At 46.7% G+C, this 25,356-nt stretch overlaps 1 long non-coding RNA gene across 1 annotated transcript in view; it reads right to left on the reverse strand.

The window, feature by feature from the left end:
- Positions 1-2,948: 2,948 nt before the first annotated feature.
- The window catches only part of LOC137676472 (uncharacterized), a 57,385-nt gene continuing 34,977 nt past the window's right edge, over positions 2,949-25,356 (reverse strand). The window contains exon 9 of the long non-coding RNA XR_011050086.1: positions 2,949-4,684. This is a non-coding gene — a long non-coding RNA (uncharacterized lncRNA). The remainder of the gene's footprint in view (positions 4,685-25,356) is intronic.

A 25,356-nucleotide genomic window follows, 5' to 3' on the forward strand; every position in this document is an offset into this window, starting at 1 on the left:
CCGCTTTGAGAAAGGCTGGACACAGTTAAACTACTGCTTTAGTCATGCTCCTTTCTTCCTGCTTTGATACTTTCTGTATTGCCGTATATTTTTAAAAGGACAAGCAGTAACGATATGGACAAAACGGTGGTCACTGAAAGCTTAGAGAATTGGCTGTGACAAGCTGGTTCACAATGCAGTCCTTTGCTGATTGTTTTAATGTATGTCAGGCTGTGGATACAAACAAATGATTTGTCGTATCATGACGTAAAGCCATATGTATGACATATAGTGTGAAAACACATAATACAGGGCCTCCTGCTTCCTGATCATGTTTGTTAGCTCTGTGCACACAAGCATCTTGCAAACTCTACTACTTTGCATCTTGTTCAGATATGGAATACCTTCAACAGACTCATTTCTACTCTCATCTGAATGCCTTAAGCATTAATGTGTATCTCTGATGTGCTCTCAAAGCCCTGTGATTTATTTGCTTGAGTATTGCTATCACCAGAAAAATCACTGCCACTTCAGCTCTGGCCTACAGACCTCTTTTACAGTATGCTGCTACTTACAGTCTTGTTATGTAAATGTTTCTTTGTGCCTGTTCAAATTTGATCTCCCTGGTAGGAAAGCATGCATCTCCTGGAGGCAGAGATCAGATACTATTTTTAATTTCAGTGCCATACTCCTCTTTTAATGCTTTTGAGCCTAAAAATGGAGTGATACCACTTTCCATTGCTCCCACCTTACTTGCCTGTGGCAGTGAGACAGGAACCAGGTTCAGATTGTTACTTCAAAAAGTATATGGTAGATGTTGTAAAGGCTTTCTTCTTTACTCTCCTTTACAGCTTTTTCCTTGATCCCTCCTGCCACAAGAGGAGGAACCACAGGAGCATGCACACGGCTTGCATATCAGCGTGAACCAGTTTGCGCTTACAGACAGAATGAGCACATTGTTCAAGGCTGGAGTTTATTTTTCCAGTTAACATAACCAGTGTTCTTTCTGTCTGAGGATAAAACGCACTCTGAATGTACATGGTGTGGGAATTCTTTGCCTCTTTAGGGCATGCAGCTCAAGGGTCACATCTCTCAAACTGCGTCCACTAGAACCATTGCCTGTGGCACCAGAACCAGAGCAGGAACCTGTCACCACCATTTGTGGTGGCTTCCTCTGCAAGGCAACACTCTGCTGCAGGACCAGAACTGTGGGGACTGCAAGGAAGATAATTCACCCTCGTGATCTCTTCTGACCTGACAAAGTGCTAATATGGCCAGTGCTGGTGCCCCATTGTGAGCACAAGTCAGAAAGTGAAAACCAAGAAGGGCCAGGGTATGGTTTTAGGGCAAGACACAGTCTCACAGACAACAGGGAGGGCATTGCCACCAATAGGACACCCAAGTTTCTCTATGGAGAGCAACACTAAGTGAAGGAGCACCACCTGCACTGGTAGCAGTTCCAGGGGCCAAAATCTGTCCTTATGGAGCCGTGGGATTCTGGCTGGGAACCATAGCTCAGATCAAGCACTTTGAGGGAAATGCAGTCAGCTGCACAAACAAAAAATTATTTGGTCAGGTACAGATCCTGGCACCTTGCCGTTGAAGGGAAACCTGCCACAGGCTTCAAAGGGAGCAGGAAAAGGCTCCTCCTGTCTATCTCTTGCTTTGGACAAGGATGATGAAAAACACTCAAAACAGCAGCAAAATTAACACATTTGGACGATATCAGCAGAACATGCAGTTCTGTGCACTGGCACCCAGGCAGGCTGGCAGGCAGCCAGCAAGGGTTTTCTGCAAGCCAAACATTCCCAAATGTTGTGGAAAAATCTTCCCATCCTTTCTTTCCCAAAGCTGCTTGTTTTCTAAACAGTGATCGAGTGTTGGCAACACGGTTCTGGCTGTTTCAGTGTGGGCAGCCCTGTTTGTGTTGCTGCTCTGCAAGGTGAAAGGAAAGCTATTTTAATACCAGAAAAATGGCAGAGCTTCAGCTTTCACCTTCTCTCAGTCCAGAACTTTCGCTGATGAGTGTCAAACAGGCTGTTGGTGTATCTGCAGCTATTGCTCTGTCTTTCCAAAAGATCCTAGATCAGTTTTTTTCCTGTAAGATTGCTAGCGTTATTACCTTTTCGAATTTTCTATGAAGTGTAGAGTTTGGGAAATTTTTGAACACACCTGTGCTGCTCTCTTCTCACATGCTGCTTATATTTGTCTGTGCCTTTGCCCAAGTGCTGAGCTGTTCTGAGGTTCTTGTCTCATCATGTCATGGGCAGTACAGTCACAGCATCCGCATTGTGCTAACCCTTGCCAATGCCTGATAACGACAATAGTTGTGACTCCACATCATTTTAAGGCAGGGTGAAAAACATTACAGCAAAGACAGGTCATGTAACATCCTGTGGTGGCACCGCAAAGCCATGATCTCTCTTGTCAAATGACTGTAAGTGCCTCTAGCATTTACCAAAATTTTGGTTCCCCCATCACGTGTCTGGTGCAAATCTGGTCACATAACATCTCCATCATTGGAGGGGATGTGACGCGGTCTGTGGGCTGCCTGTACAATTTGTCTGCCTATCCCTGAGGATCCCCAGCACAGAAGGCAGCGGGGGGCAGGCTGCAGAGTAGAGAAGGTGTTTTGGCAGCTAGCCCCTGTCAGTACCCCCTTCTTCAGATGTGTGTCTCATATGTTCCTTTTTTAGAGACTCATGCTAGGCACATAAGAAATAGCATGGAGGCAGAGTAGCCATTTTATTGTGACATTTTGCCCTCACTGAAAAGCAAAGGTGATTGCTCCAGACAGGCTGCTGGAAGTACTTGAACTACCTCAGGTATTTGTGCAAGAATAATAAGATCAGAAAGCCTATTCATACTGGTGAAAGAGCCAAGATATGACTGTGCTTTGGACCCAGTATAATATCCACTTTCATAAGAAAAAAACAGTGACCTTAAACACAAACAAATGGAAAGGCTGATTTCATGCATTTATTTTTGAGGACAGGAGATTCTACTGCTATAGAATCTACTCTGCTATAGATTAACTGGTTTAATGCTTAGAGGCAGACAGAACACAATAACATGCATTTAAGATATAAGTGAACTTCTTTTAAAAAGGATTGGTTGGTTTGTTTGATTTCCTGCTGTAGTGCTTTCACTCTCCTAGAGGCTGTAACACAACTTCTGAAATCTGGACTTTGGCTGTAGAGTTAGAAGCAGCGAAAGAACATTTGAATGATGAATTTGTTATTTCAAGTTTGATTGAAAGGCTCTGCTGATGTGAATTACGCTGTGCTGACTTATACCAGAAGAATATTTGGCCCAACAACTTAGTATAGCATCACAGATGGCATATTATCTGTGATTTGACAGTAGCTTGCAATTCCATTACAGTGCAAACCACAGTTCGTCAAATAAGACATAAACCCTATATTTTTCCTCAACTTCCAGAAAAATGAACATATTAATTCCGAAATAATGACTACAAAGCTGGAGTGGTTATGTTCAACATTAATAATAATAAAAAGATTTGTGCAGTCCCCTAAGCAGAGCTTCTGTATGTCTTTCTGCTAGAGATTGATGGTGCAGATAAAACCTAATGTCACAGAGAGCAGGATTTCCTTGAGCGATACAAATGAGAAAGACATGTTATTAAAGCAGCATTGCATTTAGTCAGAAGGTCAAGTTCAGTGTAAAGTTTTCCATTAAACAAGCTCAGAAGCTGTATTGTCCCAAGCCTGTACATTTCACAGACAATGTCAGTCTTCACTGTCATGCATTACCCTGTGTCTCCTTATAACGTACAGCCTGGCAACAGGCCAAATGCAGATCTTAGGAGTCTGAGGACTTTGTGGCAAGCTTCTGAAATGGTGTCAAACCAGGCTCTGAGCCCAGTGGCTACCGGGGTAGTTAAAAGTAACAGAGACAGTAACAGAGACTAACATAACTCCATGGAGGGACTCTTAAAGGCAAGGAAAAGAATTGGGAAAATGAAGGAAAGGAGCTCAGGCAGTTGATGAAACTCCAAGACAACGACATCTCCCAATAGGTCACAATATGAGATAAGCAGTGGTGGCAGAAACCCAGCTTCTTCACCTGGAGGAATAAGAGGCTACTGCAGTGTCTGGTTACTGCTGTCCCTGTCCCAGGTCCCAGCAGCTGTTATACTAAACGATGTTAAAGAACATTTTGGTCAATGAATCTCTGCACAGAAATACACAAGCTAAAATGGGTGCATAGGAGGATGAATGCTTTCCACCTCAGATCAAAATGAGATGTAGGGAAACATATGTTAGAGAATCAAGACTAGGTCAATTTTTTCCCTGCCAAAGAAACAATGTCAGTGATCAAAAGGAAAAAAAAAAAAACAAGTTATTTTGCTGAGAGCACCTTGGATCACTCATCTTTCTGTTTAACTGGAGCATGTTCAGCGTAAGTCCATTTAAGTCAACACCACTTCTGTATTTACTGCCATGTAACTGCGAGAGGGGAATTTATCCATGTTCTTTTTCTTTTTGTGTTTTCCTCTTCTTTTCTTTACTTCCCTATATGATCTCCTCTTCAGCGTTGCCTGGCCTTACCTGAATCCTTTGAGTCTCTTCAGTACCATATTAAGACAGAGTCCTCCGAGCACAAAGACTGAAATCTCTTTTCAAGTCTGTAAGCATCAGTGCTTGCTGAGTGAAGTATCCCCTCATCTTTCAGCTCAGGTCTCCTGTAATCACAAAATGTGACAGGCCTGAAACCATCCATCAAAAAAATGTAAGTGTGAACATCATAAAATCAGCCACATGAGGGAATATGCACCTGTACCTGGGTATGTGTGTGAGCATTTTATATCAAGGGTGAATTACCAGATTTGAAGCTGATCATTTTGTCAATTATTGAACCAGTTTCGTTGTTTCTTGTTGCTCTGAGGAAAGCACTGTATCACAAGCTGAAGTCATAGAGGTCACTAGTTTACTGTCAAAGATATTTTTATATGCTACAGCTACACTGTCATTTTGTTATTTCGTTCTCCTGTTTTCTCCTTTTCAGTATTAATTTTATTTATAAGGATCAAGAAATATCTAAGGGAAACACTTCATTTTTTTTCTTGATTATCAAACATTACCATCATCTTCCAGTGCTTATGCATAGCCATAGGCTTTGCAGGTGAGAGGAAGGACTGTATTGATTGCAATGAGTGCCGCACTGGTCCAAGTCTGAAAATCAGTCCTTGGGCAGATGGTCTCTTTTTAAAGCCCAGTTTTAAGGCAAACCTGAGTTTAAAAAAAAAAATACCTGCTGAATTATTTTTCATTCATCTTGAGAGTGAGGTGAAGAGAACAGCTGGTGGTACCTACGAAGAGCACAATGAGTGGGTAAGTGCAGAGCTTCCCTTCCTTCCCTCACCTTACAGACACATCTCTGACTTTTGAATGGAATTTACTTTAAAAATATCTTCAGAGAAGCCAGGTAGGAAACCACAGGGGCAATCTTGCAATATTCTCTTGAGAATACCTGCTCCTGGTTTTCTCTTTGCTTGCCTGGGAATGGTATTTAAAAAGACCTTCAGGAGGCAGTCTCAAGCACTCCCGTGATCTGGATGGTCTCTGGTTCATGATTCATTATTTTCTTTCTGTAGCATTTTGATGACGTTTTTGTTCTGATTTTGCTAATACAAAAGATTAGTGATTGAGTGATTGACTGCAGGAAATGTGTTTAGAGGTTAGAAGAGAAAAGCAAGAGCCAGGACATCCAGGTTCTGCTTCCCAATCAACCATTGACTCAACTTGGGTAATTCACATCACTCCTCACACTTCATTTTCTTCCTTACAGCACAACATCAGTTCCTTCCAGGTTGTTGACATAACGCTTAATTTATTCATGTCCAGGAAGCCCTTAAAGATCACAAAATGAAGGGCATTATGTAAGAGTGACACATTATTCATATTCTTCTTACTTATTATTCATTGTAACTGAGAATGAAAGGAAAGCCAAATAAGTTTCCCAAATGCTACAATGTTAGGATTAAATGGTGTTTCTAAAAATAGCCCAGAAATGTCTTTCCAAAACCATGATTTCAAGGTTAGCTATCTTTCTTTAATATGAAGGAAAGATTTGATTTAGAAAATTAGGGCCTGACTCAGTCAGCTCTCCTGCATGTAGGTAAACTCACTGTGACTGGGTAGTTAAGTAGATGGGAAAGGGATTGCAGAATCATACCCTTAATATTTTCACTTGTAATTGGCTGCAGTAGGGTTTGTATTTCAATCAGTTACATTAATTTAAATATCCTGAGGTATATATATTATCTCTTTGAACCATACATACAATTAATGAGACTCCAGAGCTCACACCACAAAGCTACTACAGGCTTTTAGCTTTGCTTTTGGTATTTCATTTCAGTATGATTTCCACCTAAACAGCAGTATGCTATATGTTTAATCTAAGTAGGCTACTTGTACAAGAACATCTTAATGATTTTCATATATTTCACTGATTGCCAACCATGCCTGTTTTGGGTGTTTGATGAGAAGGTGCTGCTAAAGTCATGCATGCGTTACATTAAATAGTATGATGGAGATGTTGAGAAAGGAAATTATCCTGTTTAGATTAAATAATATCTTTTTGAAAAGTTATCTGGATTTGACAGAAGTAGAATAAGAATTTCACTAAAGCTATTATACTTTGGAGGAAGGAATGAAAGGATTTCTGGTGCCTACTATATGTGTTCTCAGGCTGACCTGATGCCTCTTAAAATATTAGTTTAGTGATTTCAATTAGAAAAAAAAAAATCTGGTCAGTATGATGGGGACATGACCTTGAGCTGGATGGAATAGGTAAGGCTTAGACTGAGGCCTGAGCAGGGACCTTATGCTGAGATGGCATTTGGAATAAGATACTTTAGACTCTTTGTCCCTGACAATGCTGGAAAAGGACTTGCCACTTTCTTGGAGAAAGCCTTGGAGACAAGTGGCCCAGAAACAGACAGATACACTATCATGTGAGGACCTTTTCTAGAGAAGTCACCTAAAGGAATTTTCCACCTGCATTCTCCTACAGGATAGCTTCAGATGAAGGTGGGTGTTTTGCACGTCTTCTCTGTCCTCTTTGTATTTAGGGCAAATCTCATACCCAACTGCAGCTCCACAGAGAATCTTTCACAATTTCATCTAGTGTTTCAGACTTTGGCTCTTCCATTATGAGTTGCACAAGACCCACTGCTATCCTTAGCCATAGCTTTTGAAATAATATTGTAACATGAATCCTAATGGCTTTTTTTTAAGTTAAGTTGCTTTAACTGTAAGAAGCAGAAAAAAGCTTGAAATGAGAATTGTAAGTGCATGGACAACAGCCACAAAACTAGCTAAAACATTTCAGCCATGTCATTCTGCTGTGTCATTCTAACACATAGGACAGAAATTGTCCATCTTGCTTTACACAGGTCTTCTCTATAACCTTTCTCTCTCCTATTCAGTATGACAAGATCAGCTCCCACATCTAATCATTCACGATGCTATCTTAAAGTGCTCCCACACTGGATCTTCACACAAGCCCTTTTCTGCTTGTCATGGTTTAACCCCTGGAGGCAGCTGAGCCCCACACGGCTGCTCGCTCACTCCCCCTTGGTGGGATTGGAGAGAGAGAATCAGAAGAGTAAAAGTGAGAAAACTCATGAATTGAGATAAAGACAGTTTAATAGGTAAAGCAAAAGCTGTACATGCAAGCAAAGTAAAATAAGGAATTCATTCACTCCTTCCCATTGGCAGGCAGGTATGCAGCCATCTCCAGAAAGCAGGGCTTCATCCTGCATAATGATGACTTGGGAAGACAAGCACCATCACTCTGAATGGCCCCCCTTCCTCTTTCTTCCGCCAGCTTTACATGCTGAGCACAATGCCATATGGTACGGAATATCCCTTTGGTCAGTTGGGGTCAGCTGTCTCAGCTGGGTCCCCTGCCAGCTTCTTGCGCACCCCCAGCCTACTTGCTGGTGGGGCAGTGTGAGAAGCAGAAAAGGCCTCAACTCTGTGTAAGCACTGCTCAGCAATAACAAAAACATTTTTGCATTATCAACACTGTTCTCAGCACAAATCCAAAGCAGAGCCCCATCCTAGCTACTCTGAAGAAAATTAACTGTATCCCAGCCAAAACCAGTACACTCCTAGGGACTCCCCTGCTCTGCCTCAGATCAGCCTCGTCACCCGTTCTTTGACTGTGGCACCTACAAAAACCTCCATCTTTCTTAGAGCTAAGTTGCTAAGACTTCAGCTCATCAGGCTGGTTCTTCTCCCTTGTAGTTCGCTGTCTGACAATATTCATCTGTTTCTTTTGTCTTACACTAAGTGTTTCTGATAACGAAGTCTCTCTGGGCTACTACTGTTTGTACAGCATGTAGCTGTAGGTTTTGGATCATCAGTTTGGTTTTGGTTCCCATCACCGTTTAAGGCTGGGCGGTGGTTAAACGGACAGCAGATGCTCTCTGTTAACCTTCTTCCCCAGGGGGAAAAGGAAAAGAGAAAAGGGAGAGACTTACGAGTTAGGAAGTTAAAATAGTTTTAATGAACAGTAACAAGGAAAAGAAAGAGTATAATAAATAATGAACCATATACAAACCCACTACGGAGCTCCCCCTGATGACGACCACATCACCGCTGATGCTGCAGGGCAGGCGCTGGCCAGTCCCAGAGCACACGGGGCAGGAGATGAGAACTGGGTTCAGGAGAGACGGCAGGAGCGTGGGCAGAGTCCTCCCAGGGTAGCAGCCATAGGGGAAGAGAGCGCAACCCTTATGGTACCTCAGCTTTATACTGAGTATGACGTGGGTGGGATGGGATACCCTGTTGGTCAGTTCGGGTCACCTGTCCTGTTCGCCCCTCCCCACAGGTGCGACACTCTACAGCCCCTTCCTCTGTGGGACAAAGAGACCCAACTGGGACCCTAGTTCCCACAGCAACAGGCCGTGTAGTCCACTTCAGGAAGTAAAGTAACTTAAAGGAAACTTAACAGAAAAGTCCATCCTAGTCCAAACCAGGACAGTTCCCTAAACAGGAACATTAGGCACAAGAACATTACCTACAGGAAAGAGTACTGGAGAAGGGCATTGTCCTGGTTTCACTGGGATTTTGTTACAGTTTGTGGCCAGCCATGGTGATCAGGGCCATTAGCAGCTAAATCCAGGGCAGCTGACCCAGGCTGGCCCACAGGTGTATTCTATGTCATTAACAATCAAGTTCAGGAGGGCTTGCGAGGGAGAGGTGGGGCTGGTTTTGCTCTCCTTTCTTCTGGCCTCTCTTTTTCCTCATTGCCAATGATTGGTATTCCTGGACAACTTGTTGCAACTCTGTAGCTAAGTATACTTTTGTATGTTTTGTGGTATCATTTATATTCGTTTCTTTATCTTAACCCACGAGTCTCCCTCTTTTTCCCAATTCCCTTCCTTGGTTGGGAAAGGGACATTGGGTGAGAGAAAAACTGCTATTGTTTAGCCCTGGGTGCGGGCTAAAAGACGACAGTTTATTTGGTGCCCAATGTAAACAGATCACCTGGGAGAACTGTAGACTTTTTGCTTTAAGAGTCTCAGAGGGTTGAAGATATCTCAGATTTGACTGTTTTTGTTACAAGCATTCATTATGTTGGTGTCAGTAGCAGGGTCACTGGGTGGAATTCTCTGGGGTTTGGTGTTACAGTTGCTTTTGTGGTGGCTAATCAAATGTGTGGCTTTGCTGCTGTTTGTTACTGGTTTTATGTGGTTTATCACTTCGGGGCATGGACTTAGAGGTATCACTCTGCTATGTTGTTTGGCGTTGGTTTACGGTATAATAAATTATTTTGGAACTGTGCCTATTTCTTGTTTCTATGGAATGGGAATGGGTGACATGTACTTTCTTCTTCACTCAAGGCTGATCTCAATGGCTTTTGAGAATTTTGAATACCCTTGGGATGTTTCAACCACCATGCTCATATTGTCAGGCCTTTTGAATGTCTTTCAGTTCTTGCTCTTGATGAAACATCAGTATAAGGGTGGATACAGCTCAGCTGCTGCAACCACTCTCACGGGCCCTGCAGCAGCCCCGGCCCCCTACACCAGGCACCACAGCAGCTCCAGCCCCTATGACAGACACTGCAGCTGCCCCAGCATCCACAACTGGAATCACAGATACTCAGACCCTGCCAGTCCCTACAGCAGACAACCCGGCTACCCCAGAGGCTGTTCAGATTTCTGCACTGGGCACTGCGATTACCCAACTACAGGAAGCACTTGCTGCGATGACCCAGACCTTGGCAACAAGGGCTGCAGCTAATCAGCCCCCACTGATGGGTGATGCAGCTAACCTAGGGACTCAACCAGTGCCGGTATCGGTCGCCTCTGTACAGAAGACGAAAATCACAAAAAGAGCAGGTTGTGACAGCCAACCAGGGACATCAAAGGAGGACGAGCCAGAGGTAACTACTTGATCCCTATTCCTCAGTGAGCTGCGAGATATATGTAAAGATCACAGCAATCATGAAGGCGAGCAACTTGTTACTTGGCTGCTCCACTGCTGGGATAACGGAGCCAATGATTTCGAGTTAGGTGGCAGAGAAGCCAAGCAGCTGGGACCAATGGCTAGAGAAGTGGGTATTGATAGGGGTCTTGCAACTGGTGCACAGCCCCTCACTCTCTGGAGGTGACTCCTGCGAAGTGTAAGGAACAGGTATCCCTTTAGGGATGATGTCATATACCACCCAGGCAAGTGGACAACCATTGAAAGAGGTGTTAAGAATCTCAGGGAAATAGCTTTGCGGGAGCTGATTTTTGAGGACCTGGATGACCCACAGACAGCAGTAGATCCAGATGCACTCAAAGTTACCAGACCCATGTGGCGCAAGTGGGTGCTGAGCACGCCACAGTTGTATGCCAACACATTAGCATTATTTAGCTGGGCAGATGCCGACGCACCAACGGTGGGCGACACAGACAATCGGATGCGGCAGTATGCAGACAATCTCATTTCCTCCCCACGGGCCAGCGTCTCAGCTGTAGAAAAAACATCTGACAAATCCACAGAACTGCTCAGTGAGGTGTTGGGAAAATTGTCCCAGATGGAGGACAGACCCCGCTCCCCACCTGTACCGAAGAATGTCTCAGCCATCAGGAGACAGTGTTCCCCTGCAAGACCTGCTCAGGAGAGACAGTATACATCATCAGGTACCCTGTGGCTTTTCCTGCGTGACCATGGAGAGGACATGAGAAAATGGGATGGAAAACCTACCTTGGCTTTACAGACACGCATACATGAGTTGCAAGGTGAACCAATTAGGAATGGGGCTTCTTCCAGGAGATTTGTTGCTCTAGTTTCCAATGGGAAGCTCTCCAGACAGCATAGATGGGCTTCGGATCCCTATTTACCAGATGTGAATAATGGGGATCAAATCTATGTGAGCTGCTCGAACCAAGATGTCAATAACAAACACTATGTTCAGGATTAGAGGGGCCCTGCCTCCAGCCACGTGGAGGATAGGGACAACCGTGTGTTTTGGACTGTGTGGGGTCGATGGCCTGGCACATCAGAACCACAGCAGCAAAAGGCTCTAGTGGACACTGGTGTACAATGCACCATAACACCATCAAACTATAAAGGGACAGAATCAATTTGTATCTTGGGAGTGACAGTGGGATCCCAAGAGCTGACTGTATTGGAAGCTGAATTGAGTCTGACTGGGACTGTGTGGTAGATGCACCCTATTGTGACTGGCCCAGATGCCCCATGCATTCTTGGTATAGATTACCTGAGAAGAGGGTATTTCAAGGACCCAAGGGGGTACCGGTGGGCGTTTAGTGTAGCGGCCGTGGAGACGGAAGAAATTAAACAGCTGTCTACCCTGCCCAGTCTATCATAGGACCCTTCTATCGGGGGGCTGCTGAGGGTCGAGGAGCAAAAGGTGCCCATTGCTACTACAACAGTCCACTGAGAGCAATATTGCACTAACAGAGACTCACTGATCCCCATCCATGAGCTGATCCATCAACTAGAGAACCAAGGAGTGATCAGCAAAACACGCTCCCCCTTCAACAGTCCCACACGGCCAGTGCAGAAGTCTAATGGGGAATGGAGACTAACTGTGGACTATCATGGCCTGAATGAAGTCACACCACTGCTGAGTGCTGCTGTACTGGACATGTTAAACTCCATTACGAACTGGAGTCAAAGGCAGCTAAGTGGTATGCCACGACTGACACCGCTAATGCGTTTTTCTCTGTTCCTTTGGCAGCAGAGTGTAGGCAACAGTTTGCTTTCACGTGGAGGGCCATCCAGTAGACCTGGAACTGACTGTCCCAGGGGTGGAAATATAGCCTCACCATTTGCCATGGACTGGTCCAGACTGCACTGGAGAAGGGTGGAGCTCCGGAACACCTGCAGTACATTGACAACATCATTGTATGGGGCAATACAGCAGGACAAGTTTTTAATAAAGGGGAAAAAGTCATTCAAATCCTTCTGGAAGCTGGTTTTGCCATCAAACGTGCTAAGGTCAAGGGACCTGCAAAAGAGATCCAGTTTTTAGGAATCAAGTGGCAAGATGGCCGCCATCAGATCCCACTGGACGTGATTAACAAAATAACAGCCATGTCTCCGCCAACGAACAAAAAGGAGACGCTTTCCTAGGCGCAGTAGGTTTCTGGAGGATGCACATTCCCCATTGCAGTCAGATTGTGAGCCCTCTCTACGAAGTAACTTGGAAGAATGACTTTAAATGGGGCCCTGAGTAACAACAGGCTTTTGAGCAAATTAAACCAAGTGGCCCTTGGACCAGTCCGGACGGGATCAGAAGTAAAGAATGTCCTCTATACTGCAGCCAGGGAGAACGGTCCTGCCTGGAGCTTCTGGCAAAAGGCACCGAGGGAGACTTGAAGTCGAGCCCTGGGGTTTTAGAGTCGGGGATACAGAGGATCAGAGGACCGTTATACTCCAACTGAAAAAGAGATACTGGCAGCCTATGAAGGAGTTCGAGCTGCCTCAGAAGTAATTGGTACTGAGGCACAGCTCCTCCTGGCACCCCGATTGCCAGTGTTGAACTGGATGTTTAAAGGAAAGACCCCCTCTACACATCATGCAACTGATGCTATGTGGAGTAAGTGGGTTGCACTGACGACTCAGTGGGATCGAATACGGAACCTCAATTGCCCAGGAATTTTGGAAGTAATCATGGACTGGCTGGAAGGCAAAGATTTTGGAATGTCACCAGAGGAGGTCATGTGTGCTGAAGAGGCCCCACCATACAATAAACTATCAGAGAATGAGAAGCATGGTGCCTTGTTCACTGATGGATCTTGTCGTATTATAGGCAAGCAGCAAAAGTGGAAAGCTGCTCTATGGAGTCCCATGCGACAAGTGACAGAAGCGGCTGAGGGAGAAGGTGAGTCGAGTCAGTTTGCAGAAGTAAAAGCCATCCAGCTGGCTCTAGATATTGCTGATCAAGAAAAATGGCCAGTAATCTACCTGTATACTGACTGATGGATGGCAGCAAATGCCCTGTGGGGATGGCTGAAGCACTGGAAGAAAAACAACTGGCAGAGGCAAACCCATCTGGGCATCTGAATTGTGGGGGGATATCACTACCCGATTAGAGAATCTGGTTGTGGAGGTACATCACGTAGATGCCCACGTACCCAAGAGTCAAGCCACTGAGGAACATCAAAACAACCAGCAGGTGGATCAAGCTGCTAAGATCAAAGTGGCTCAAGTAGACCTGGACTGGCAGCATAAAGGTGAATTATTTTTAGCTCGGTGGGCCCACAATACATCAGGTCATCAAGGCAGAGATGCCACATATAGATGGGCCTGTGACCAAGGGGTGGATTTTACCATGGATGCTATTGCACAGGTCATCCACGAATGCGAAACTTGCACTGCAATTAAACAAGCCAAAAGACTGAAACCCCTATGGTATGAAGGACGATGGCTGAAATATAAGTATGGAGGGGCCTGGCAGATTGATTACATCTCGCTTCCACGAACCCGACAAGGCAAGTGCTATGTGCTCATGGTGGTGGAATCAAGTACCGGCTGGTTGGAAACATACCCGGTGCCTCATGCCACTGCCCATGACACTATTATGGGCCTTGAGAAGCAAATTTTGTGGTGACGTGGTGCTCCGGAAAGAATCGAGTCAGACAATGGGACTAATTTCTGAAATAGCCTCATAGACACCTGGGCTAAAGAGCACGGCATTGAATGGATATATCACATCCCCTACCATGCACCCACCACCAGGAAAGTGGAATGATGTAATGGGCTGTTGAAGACTACACTGAAAGTGATGGGGGATGGGACATTCAAAAACTGGGATGAACACCTAGCAAAGGCCACCTGGTTTAGTCAATACCAGGGGATCTATCAACCGGGCTGGTCCTGCTCGATCTGAACTGTTGCGCACTGTAGAGGTCGTTAAAGTCCCTGTGGTTCACGCAAGACATATGTTGGGGAAAACAGTTCAGATTACTCCTCCCTCGAGCAAAGGCAAACACACACATGGGACTGCTTTTGCTCAAGGACCTGGGTGCACGTGGTGGATGATGCAGGAGGACGGGAAATTAAATGTGTAACCCAAGGAGATTTGATTCTGGGTGAGAATAGCCAATAACTGTATGATGCTAATTGTCATTTAAGAATCACCCCAGACCGTGAACAAGGATTGCACCAGATACAGCAGCTGCAAGATCAAGATTCAATTCATCATCCTGCTGCACCCAACTTCAACAGTCCATGACACTATTGAGGCCTCATCCTGATCTGCCAACTGAGTGAATCCCACACCACTGTTTTTCCTGCCCTGAGAGACTATTATGAGAAAAGGAACCTATGGATTTGGACTAAATTAATTCAATGGACTTCATAGAATCATAGAATGGTTTCAGTTGGAAGGGATCTTAAAGATCATCTAGTTCCAACACCCCTGCCATGGGCAGGGACACCTTTCCACTAGATCAAGTTGCTCAAATCCTCATCCAATCTGGCCTTAAACACTGCCAGGGAGGAGGCACCCACTACTTCTCTGGGCAACCTGTTCCAGTGTCTCACTACCCTCACTGTAAAGAATTGCTTCCTCATATCTAATCTAAATCTACCCTCTTTCTGTTTAAAACCATTACGCCTTATTCTATCACTACATGCCCTTGTAAAAAGTCCCTCTCCATCTTTCCTGTAGGCTCCCTTCAGGTACTGGAAGGCTGCTATAAGGTCTCCCTGGAGCCTTATCTTCTCCAGGCTGAGTAGCCCCAACTCTCTCACCCTGTCTTCATAGGAGAGGTGCTCCAGCCCTCTCATCATCTTCGTGGCCCTCCTCTGGACTTGTTACAACAGCTCCATGTCCTTCTTATGTTGGGGGCCCCAGAGCTGGACACAGTACTCCATGGGGGGTCTCACGAGAGCAGAGTAGAGGGACAGAATTACCTCCCTCGACCTGCTGGCCACACTGCTTTTGATGCAGCCCAGGATATGGTTGGCCTTCTGGGCTGCAAGCACACTTTGCCATCTCATGTTGAGCTTCTCATCAACCATCACCCCCAAGTCTTTCTCCTCAGGGCTGCTCTCAATCCATTCTCCGCCCAGCCTGTATTTGTGCTTTGGATTGCCCTGACCCACATGCAGGACCTTGCACTTGGCCTTGTTGAACTTCATGCGGTTCACACAGGCCCAGCTCTCAAGCCTGTCAAGGTCCCTCTGGATGGCATCCCTTCCCTACAGCGTGTTGACTGTACCACACAGATTGGTGTCGTCAGTGAACTTGCTGAGAGTGCACTCAATCCCACTGTCCATGTCGCCGACAAAGATGTTAAAGAGGACCGGTCCCAATACCAACCCCCGAGGAACGCCACTCGTCACTGGTGTTCACTTGAACATCGAGCCATCGACCGTAACTCTTTGAGTGCGACCATCCAACCAATTCCTTATCCACCGAGTGGTCCATCCGTCAAGTCCATGTCTCTCCGATTTAGAGACAAGGATGTCATGCGTGACAGCGTCAAATGCTTTCCACAAGCCCGGGTAGTTGACATCAGTTGCTCTTCCCCTATCCACCAGTGCTGTAAACCCATCGTAGAAGGCCACCAAATTTGTCAGGCATGATTTGCCCTTAGTGAAGCCATGTTGGCTGTCACAAATCACCTCCTTGATTTTCATGTGCCTCAGTATAGTTTCCAGGAGCATCTGCTCCATGATCTTGCCAGGCACAGAGGTGAGACTGACTGGCCTGTAGTTCCCCGGGTCTTCCTTTTTCCCCTTCTTGAAGATGGGGGTTATGTTTGCCCTTTTCCAGTCAGTGGGAACTTCACCAGACTACCACGACTTCTCAAAAATGATGGACAGTGGCTTAGGAACTTCAACCACCAGTTCACTCAGGACCCGTGGACACACCTCATCAGGTCGCACGGACTTGTGCACCTTCAGGTTCCTTAGATGGTCTCGAACCTGATCTTCTCCTACGGTGGGCGGTTCTTCACCCTTCCTGTCCCTGCCTCTGCCTCCTGCGACTTGGGTGGTGAGGCTAGAGCACTTGCCGGTGAAGACTGAGGCAAAAAAGTCGTTGAATACCTCAGCCTTCTCCATGGTTATCCTGGTTATCCTGGGTAACCAGGTCTCCTGTTTCCTTCTGGAGAGGGCCCACATTTTCCCTAGTCTTCCTTTTATCACTGACATACCTACAGAAGCATTTCTTGTTGTCCTTGACACCCCTGGCCAGATTTAATTCTATCAGGGCTTTAGCTTTCCTAACCTGGTCCCTGGCTGCTCGGACAATTTCTCTGTGTTCCTCCCAGGCTACCTGCCCTTGCTTCCACCCTCTGTAGGCTTCCTTCTGGTGCCTGAGTTTATCCAGGAGCTCCTTGTTCATCCATGCGGGCCTCCTGTCATTTCTGCCTGCCTTCCTCTTTGTCAGGATGCATTGCTCCTGAGCCTGGAGGAGGTGGTCCTTGACCAGCTTTCTTCGGCCCCTCTTCCCTCCAGGGCTTTATCCCAAGAGACTTTCCCAAGCAGGTCCCTGAAGAGGTCAAAGTCTGCTCTCCTGAATTCCAGGGTGGAGAGCTGGCTGTGCGCCCTCCTTTCTGCCCTATGGATCTTGAACTCCACCATTTCATGGTCGCTGCAGCCAAGGCTGCCCTTGAGCTTCACGTCCCCCACTAGCCCCTCCTTGCTGGTGAGAACAAGGTCCAGCATGGCACCTCTCCTTTTTGGCTCCTCTATCATTTGGAGAGGGCAGTTGTCATCCACGCATTCCAGGAACCTCCTGGATTGCTTGTGCCCAGCTGTGTTGTCCTTCCAACAGATATTGGGGTGGTTGAAGTCCCCCATGAGGACCAGGGCTGGTGAACATGAGGCTACATCTATCTGTCTGTAGAAGCCCTCATCTGCTTAGTCTTCCTGGTCAGGTGGCCTGTAGGAGATGCCTACTATAATGTCTCTTGTCCCTGCCCTCCCTTTAATCCTGACCCATAAGCTCTCCGTCAGCTCCTCCTCCATCCCCAGGCAGAGCTCCATGCACTCGAACTGGTCATTGACATGGAGCGCAACACCCCTCCTCATCTCCCCTGCCTGCCCTTCCTAAAAAGCCTGTATTCCTCCATTCCAATGCTCCAGTCATCAGAGCCATCCCACCATGTCTCTGCGATGCCAATAAGGTTGTAGCCTTGCAGGTATGTGCACGTCTCTAGCTCTTCTTGTTTGTTCCCAGTGCTCCGTGCGTTTATATAGAGACTTTTCATTTGGGCCCCTGACAAAGCTGACTTACTGCCCGAAATTCCTTTCCGCTGCTCTCCTGGCACTCTCCTGCACACTTGCCATCCTTCTCCAGTCTCTGGGCACCTGTTGCTGGCCCTGGCATTGGACTGGCTGAATTGCGATGGACTGAGGTCCCCCTCCACCCGCAACTCTAGTTTAAAACCCTCTTTACCAGCTTGGCAAGACTATGAACCAAGACACTCTTGCCCTTCTCTGATAGATGGACCCCGTCGGCTGCCAGAAGACCAGGTTTCTCGAAATGAGTCCTGTGGTCTAAGTAGCCAAACCCCGGGCTGTGGCACCAGTCCTGTAGCCATGCATTAATTTGCCTAATTCGACTGTCCCTTTTAGTCCCCTTTTGTTTGACCGGGAGGATTGATGAGAAAACTACCCAGACCCCAGAGTCCTTTACCACTGCTCCCAGGGCTCTGCCTCAGACCTCTCCTAGCTGTATCACTGGTGCCCACGTGAAACAGCAGCAGCGGGTAATAGTCTGTGGGCTGTACTAGGCTCGGTAGTCTCTCCATGACATCCCTGATGTGAGCCCCCGGTAAGCACACACCTCTCTAGAGAGTGCATCAGGTCGGCAGATGGGTGCCTCTGTGCCTCTCAGTAGAGAGTCACCTACCAAGATGGGTGCCTCTGTGCCTCTCAGTAGAGAGTCACCTACCAAGATGGGTGCCTCTGTGCCTCTCAGTAGAGAGTCACCTACCAAGATGGGTGCCTCTGTGCCTCTCAGTAGAGAGTCACCTACCACTATCACCCATTGCTTTTTCTTAGTAGCACTGGTCTTTACACAGCGAGCACACTGGGCTGCCTTACTGGGCTCCAGTGTCTCTCCTGATGCAGCAGGTCTTTCCTCCTCAGACTGCAGAGGACTGAAGCAGTTCTGCAAGGGCACCTCAGGCTTCGTGGGAAGTCTCTTCCTCCTGCCTTTGCATCCTTCCATTCCTCTGCAGTTTTATCCCCCCTTCCTTCTGTGTGTGCCACTGGGGGGTTCTGCAGGGGCACCTCAGGCTTTGGGGGAAGTCTCTTCCTCCTGCTCGTTCTTGCCTTTACAATCCTCCATTCTTCTGCAGTTTTATGCCCCCTTCCTTCCATGTGTGCCGCTGAGGGGTTTTTCAGCTGTTTGGCCATTGACTGGTGGGGCCACTGCAGACTGCACTTGGACCCTGTTATCCAGCTCCTTCTCAGCCTCCCTGATGTCACACAGCCTCCTCACCGCCTCCTGTAGCTCAGCCACCTCCTGCAGGAGGTCCTCCACCTGGGCACACCTGATGCAGGCAGGTCTGCTGCTGCCCATCCCTGCCCCGGGCAAAAGATCCAGGCACTTTACCGCAGCCCGAGGTCTGCACTGCAACCTCTCCCTTCAGCAGCTCTGTCTGGGTGGAGGCATCGGTCACGGCTGGGGTCGATGGTGCAGATCCCCGAGCCGGAGCTGCAGCCCTCGCTCTCAGGCGAGCGCCCACCACTCTGCCCTGAGGGTCAGGGAGGGCGTCTGCGCCCTCCCTGCGCGCCCTCCCGCGCGAACTGCCGCGCCTCGCCCTGTTTGCCCGCTCTGGTCGCTGGCGCTCCCGGGGCCGCCTTTGCAGGACGGGCCGCGGTTGCTCTGGCAACGCCCCCGCCTCGTCAGCGGCTGTCCGCGAGCGCTGCCGGCTCCGGGCCGCTCCCGCCGCTGCCCCGGCGTTTCCTCACCTCAGGAAAAGCCGCCGTGCGGCAAGACCTGCCCCTCCGTTACGGGACCGGCCGGCTCCGGAGCAGCTCCCCTCGGCTGTTGTAGAAATTTTCACATAAATTGTTATAGAAGTTCTCGTGAATTAAGCAGATAAGAATCAATAAAGATGAAAAAGAACTAAGAATAGAATAATAAATGTAAGTCTGACAAACACAGGTGGGCTTTCACAATCCATTAATATTGTTGTCAAAGCTCCTTTATATAATCCTGACCTATGACTGAAACAATCATCATTCAAAGCTTAATGAGTAGCTAAGCAGGAGTAGGCCTAGAAGTATTACTGTCTGATGCCTTTAGTAAAAAGGATGTATGGTTAACCTTTTCTTTACCTTAAAAAAAACATAGGACACTTAGAAATAAGCATTAATAGAAATAAGGTTCTAAATAGACTTTAGCTATTTTAGGTTAATACTTAGGAGACCCTGGCAGTGGAAGCCAGACTCTGGTCAACCTGGATCAAGACGTGACGCTGATCACAGCAAGAACATTAAGGACGGGGTGTCTACTGGAGCCGGAGTGGAACCAGAACATAAAGATCAGCTGACCAATGGAAAAGAATGGACTTTTGTGGACTCCTGACACTGGACTTTTGTGGACTCTTGACGAAGGAAGAAAGAGGAATTGAAATAGTTAGTGGATTTTTAACAGAAGCTTGTGAGAAGTTTGTGATGTAATTACTTATTAGTTTCTATATAAACTGATAGTGAATTTGAGTCAGGTACCATTCACTGAGGTGGTGGTCCAACTCTGAGTTGCTTCAATAAAGAATCGCAAACCTAGAGACCCGGACTCTGCCAATTTTCTTTAACATCGGTGACTGACTTCTTGGAGAGATAGCCCATAGACTAAAGAGAATATCTGTGTGTATATATGGATATGTATGTATGTTGAGAGATGGGGAAAATAGTAGTGACTTGATGTAAAATATATAGATTAAGGGGTGGAATCCTGTTCTGGTTTCATGGGATAAAATTTATAGAATCAAGTTTCTGTTAAGATTCTTGTTTCAGTTTGTGGCCAGCCATGGTGATGAAGGCCCTTACCAGTTAAATCCAGGGCAGCTGACCCTGGCTAGCCCACAGGTGTATTCTATATAATTGACATCAAGCTCACTTCAAAAGGGAAAGCTTGCTGGGGAGGAGGGGGAGTTGTTTTTGTTCTCCTTTCTTTTAGCCTCCCTTTTTCTCATTCCCAACAATTGCTATTCCTGGACAACTTGCTGCAACTTTGTAGTTAAGTATAATTTTGTGTGTTTTGTATTATCATTGATATTGATTTCTTTATTTTATTAAATCTGTTTAATTTTAACCCACGAGTCTCCCTCCTTTTCCCAATTCCCTTCCTCAGTTGGGGAAGGAACACTGGGTGAAAGAAAAACTGTTATTGTTTAGCTCCGGGTGCAGGCTAAACAAAGACAGCATCTTTTCCTTTTAACCACCTGAACACTTTCCTTCATTCAGAAATGCTTTCCAGATTGTTTCATTTGAGGAGGAGGATTTGAACATAAGCACCTGGCCTTTCACAATTCACCACAGCTGGAATCGCACTGCACACATGTCATATACGATAAAGAATAACAAATCTGAGGCCAATCAGTAGGGTAATGATCCCACTTGCCCGACCTGAAAGCATCCTCAGATTGCAGCTGTCTAATTTGGACTGTTGGTGAATAGTGAAAGGTTTCGCCTCAGTTCATCCTATGCTCGGTGTTCACTTAGGACATCCTGACCATAGCTAGAAGCTACACAAAGCTCTGGAGGGCGTAACTGAGGTGGTCCTGGTAAATTCTCTCTGCTCTTTTCTTGTGCATTTTGCTCAGGGCTGGCTCTAATTAGTCATAAAAGAAGTACGAACATGCATGCAGCAATTAGATTTATATTTTAAGTGCTCGTCCACATGTATTTCTCTAACACAAGTATAGAGTCTACCCCCTTTATCCTTCAAACAGTATTTTAATACAAATACATAGCTATTAAAACCTTAAGGTCTCCCTCTACTCCGCTCTCATGAGACACCACCTGGAGTACTGTGTCCAGCTCTGGGGTCCCCAACATAAGAAGGACATGGAGCTGTTGGAACGAGTCCAGAGGAAGACCATGAAGATGATGAGAGGGCTGGAGCACCTCTCCTATGAAGACAGGCTGAGAGAGTTGGGGCTGTTCAGCCTGGAGAAGAGAAGGCTCCAGGGAGACCTTATAGCAGCCTTCCAGTACCTGAAGGGAGCCTACAGGAAAGATGGAGAGGGACTTTTTACAAGGGCATGTAGTGATAGTATGAGGGGGAATGTTTTAAACTGAAAGAAGATAGATTTAGATTAGATATTAGGAAGCAATTCTTTACTGTGAGGGTAGTGAGACACTGTAACAGGTTGCCCAGAGAAGCTGTGGATGCCACCTCCCTAGCAGTGTTTAAGGCCAGATTGGATGAGGCTTTGAGCAACCTGGTCTAGTGGAAAGGTGTCCCTGTCTGTGGCAGGTGGGTTGGAACTAGATGATCTTTAAGGTCCCTTCCAACCCAAACCATTCTATGATTCTATGATCTACTATCCATATAAATACAATCTCATTTTAAAAGTTAAAAATTTCTTCTGAAGACCTACTTAATAAAAAGTATTAAAACAACAAATAACTTATCACTACAGATACCAGAGCCTCTATCAGGTACTATAAAATATGGCCTGAAAGGCAGACTATAACTTGAGAATTCAAGGCCTACTGTTTAAAGAATAAGAATTATTCTAATTTTGTAAAACTTTAAATATAAACCAACAACAAAACCAATTATAAGTCCTCCCATTCTTCGAGATCTATTATTTATATGTGCACTCCCTACTACGGATACCAACAGTCAAACGTTAATTACCATCAAACCCTGGCAGGCTCTACAGAAATGCCCATTCTGCTTGTGACATACACCTTCCTTTACAATACTGGATCAAAGTACGCCACAGCTGGTGCCAAGATCCTCAAGAAAACTTATGGTGTCACAGCCAGGACAACCAAGAGGCTCCTTTTTGGAAAAATTACCTTGAACCACAGCACTTCCAAAGTACGGCCAGATCTTGCAGGTCAAGAAAGTGACCAAGTACCCTGATAAATTCACAACAGCACTACCACTGCAAATGTCACCCATGGGAACTTTAATCTCTCAACAGACACAGTCTCAGGAGAAGAACTCCAGCCCTTGTTCTTTTTCTATCCTACAAAGTTCCTGCCCAATAGGCACGAGTTCTGCCCTTTCTGATGTCTGCCTCCTGCCAAAGCAGACTCTGTTGGGAATAAATCTTGAAAACGCACAGGGATGGAGAAATGAGAGGTCTAGTAACAATGCGACTTGGAATTATGTAAAGTTAGGAGACAGCATCTAACATCCACTCATCCAAAACAGCAGATTGCCAGGACAGGTAATTTGAAAGTCCTTCACTGAATACCTAATGAAGTAAAGGTAATGGCAACTGAGGCGGAGAAAGAAGCTACAGTTCAAACTCCTGCAAGCAGCTTTGCTTTGGGCTTCAGACAGCAGATGTTGCAGAGCTCAGGGCCTGGACTGTCCCCACATTAACTCTTAACACCTTTGCTGGAGACCTCACTGTGACCTATCAGGAACACTAACGAACTAAATGAAATTATTTTTACCTGGAAGGTGTAGGAAATAGTTCAAGTCAATATATGGCAGCATGTGAGACCTTGCCTGAATGAAGATTTGCCCTTAGCAATTGCATCTATAAATCTATTTACCTTGCAGCGAATGAGAGGGAATGTATACTGACACAATTGCAGTGGCATGGGAGCAGGTGGTAAATGTCTAGGGCACCTTGCAGCATGATAATAATGGATTCATACAAGTCACAGAATCACAGAATCACAGAATGTTAGGGATTGGAAGGGACCTCGAAAGATCATCTAGTCCAATCCCCCTGCCGGGGCAGGATTGCCTAGACCATATCACACAGGAACGCGTCCAGGCGGGTTTTGAATGGCTCCAGAGAAGGAGACTCCACAACCTCTCTGGGCAGCCTGTTCCAGTGTTCGGTCACCCTCACTGTAAAGAAGTTTTTCCTCATATTTATGTGGAACCTCCTGTGTTCCAGCTTGCACCCATTACCCCTTGTCCTGTCAAGGGATGTCACTGAGAAGAGCCTGGCTCCATCCTCGTGACACTTGCCCTTTACATATTTAGAAACATTAATGAGGTCACCCCTCAGTCTCCTCTTCTCCAAGCTAAAGAGACCCAGCTCCCTCAGCCTCTCCTCAGAAGGGAGATGTTCCACTCCCTTAAACATCTTCGTGGCTCTGCGCTGGACTCTCTCTAGCAGTTCCCTGTCCTTCTTGAACTGAGGGGCCCAGAACGGGACACAATATTCCAGATGCGTCCTCACCAGGGCAGAGTAGAGGGGGAGGAGAACCTCTCTTGACCTGCTAACCACACCCCTTCTAATACACTCCAGGATGCCATTGGCCTTCTTGGCCACAAGGGCACACTGCTGGCTCATGGTCATCCTGCTGTCCACTAGGACCCCCAGGTCCCTTTCCCCTACGCTGGTCTCCAACAGCTCTGTCCCCAACTTGTACTGGTACATGGGGTTGTTCTTGCCCAGATGCAGGACTCTACACTTGCCCTTGTTATATTTCATTAAATTTCTGCCCGCCCAACTCTCCAGCCTGTCCAGGTCCCTCTGAATGGCTGCGCAGCCTTCCGTTGTGTCAGTCACTCCTCCCAGTTTTGTGTCATCAGCGAACTTGCTGACAGTGCACTCTATTCCCTCATCCAAGTCATTAATGAATATATTGAATAGTACTGGTCCCAGTACCGACCCTTGAGGGACTCCGCTAGACACAGGCCTCCAACTGGACTCTGTCCCATTGACCACCACTCTCTGGCTTCTTTCCTTCAGCCACTTCACAATCCACCTCACTACCCGATCATCCAGACCACACTTCCTCAGTTTAGCTGCAAGGATGCTGTGGGAGACCCTGTCAAACGCTTTACTGAAATCGAGATAGACCACATCCACAGCTTTACAGAATCACAGAATCACAGAATGTTAGGGACTGGAAGGGACCTCGAAAGATCATCTAGTCCAATCCCCCTGCCGGGGCAGGATTGCCTAGACCATATCACACAGGAACGCGTCCAGGCGGGTTTTGAATGGCTCCAGAGAAGGAGACTCCACAACCTCTCTGGGCAGCCTGTTCCAGTGTTCAGTCACCCTCACCGTAAAGAAGTTTTTCCTCAAATTTAAGTGGAACCTCCCTGTGTTCCAGCTTGCACCCATTGCCCCTTGTCCTGTCAAGGGATGTCACTGAGAAGAGCCTGGCTCCATCCTCTTGACACTTGCCCTTTACATATTTAGAAACATTAATGAGGTCACCCCTCAGTCTCCTCTTCTCCAAGCTAAAGAGACCCAGCTCCCTCAGCCTCTCCTCAGAAGGGAGATGTTCCACTCCCTTAATCATCTTCGTGGCTCTGCGCTGGACTCTCTCTAGCAGTTCCCTGTCCTTCTTGAACTGAGGGGCCCAGAACTGGACACAATACTCCAGATGCGGCCTCACCAGGGCAGAGTAGAGGGGGAGGAGAACCTCTCTTGACCTGCTGACCACACCCCTTCTAATACACCCCAGGATGCCATTGGCCTTCTTGGCCACAAGGGCACACTGCTGGCTCATGGTCATCCTGTTGTCCACTAGGACCCCCAGGTCCCTTTCCCCTACGCTGGTCTCCAACAGCTCTGTCCCCAACTTGTACTGGTACATGGGGTTGTTCTTGCCCAGATGCAGGACTCTACACTTGCCCTTGTTATATTTCATTAAATTTCTCCCCGCCCAACTCTCCGGCCTGTCCAGGTCCCTCTGAATGGCTGCGCAGCCTTCCATTGTGTCAGCCACTCCTCCCAGTTTTGTGTCATCA

The sequence above is a fragment of the Nyctibius grandis genome, chromosome Z (genome assembly GCF_013368605.1).
Source record: "Nyctibius grandis isolate bNycGra1 chromosome Z, bNycGra1.pri, whole genome shotgun sequence".
Taxonomy (NCBI): domain Eukaryota; kingdom Metazoa; phylum Chordata; class Aves; order Nyctibiiformes; family Nyctibiidae; genus Nyctibius; species Nyctibius grandis.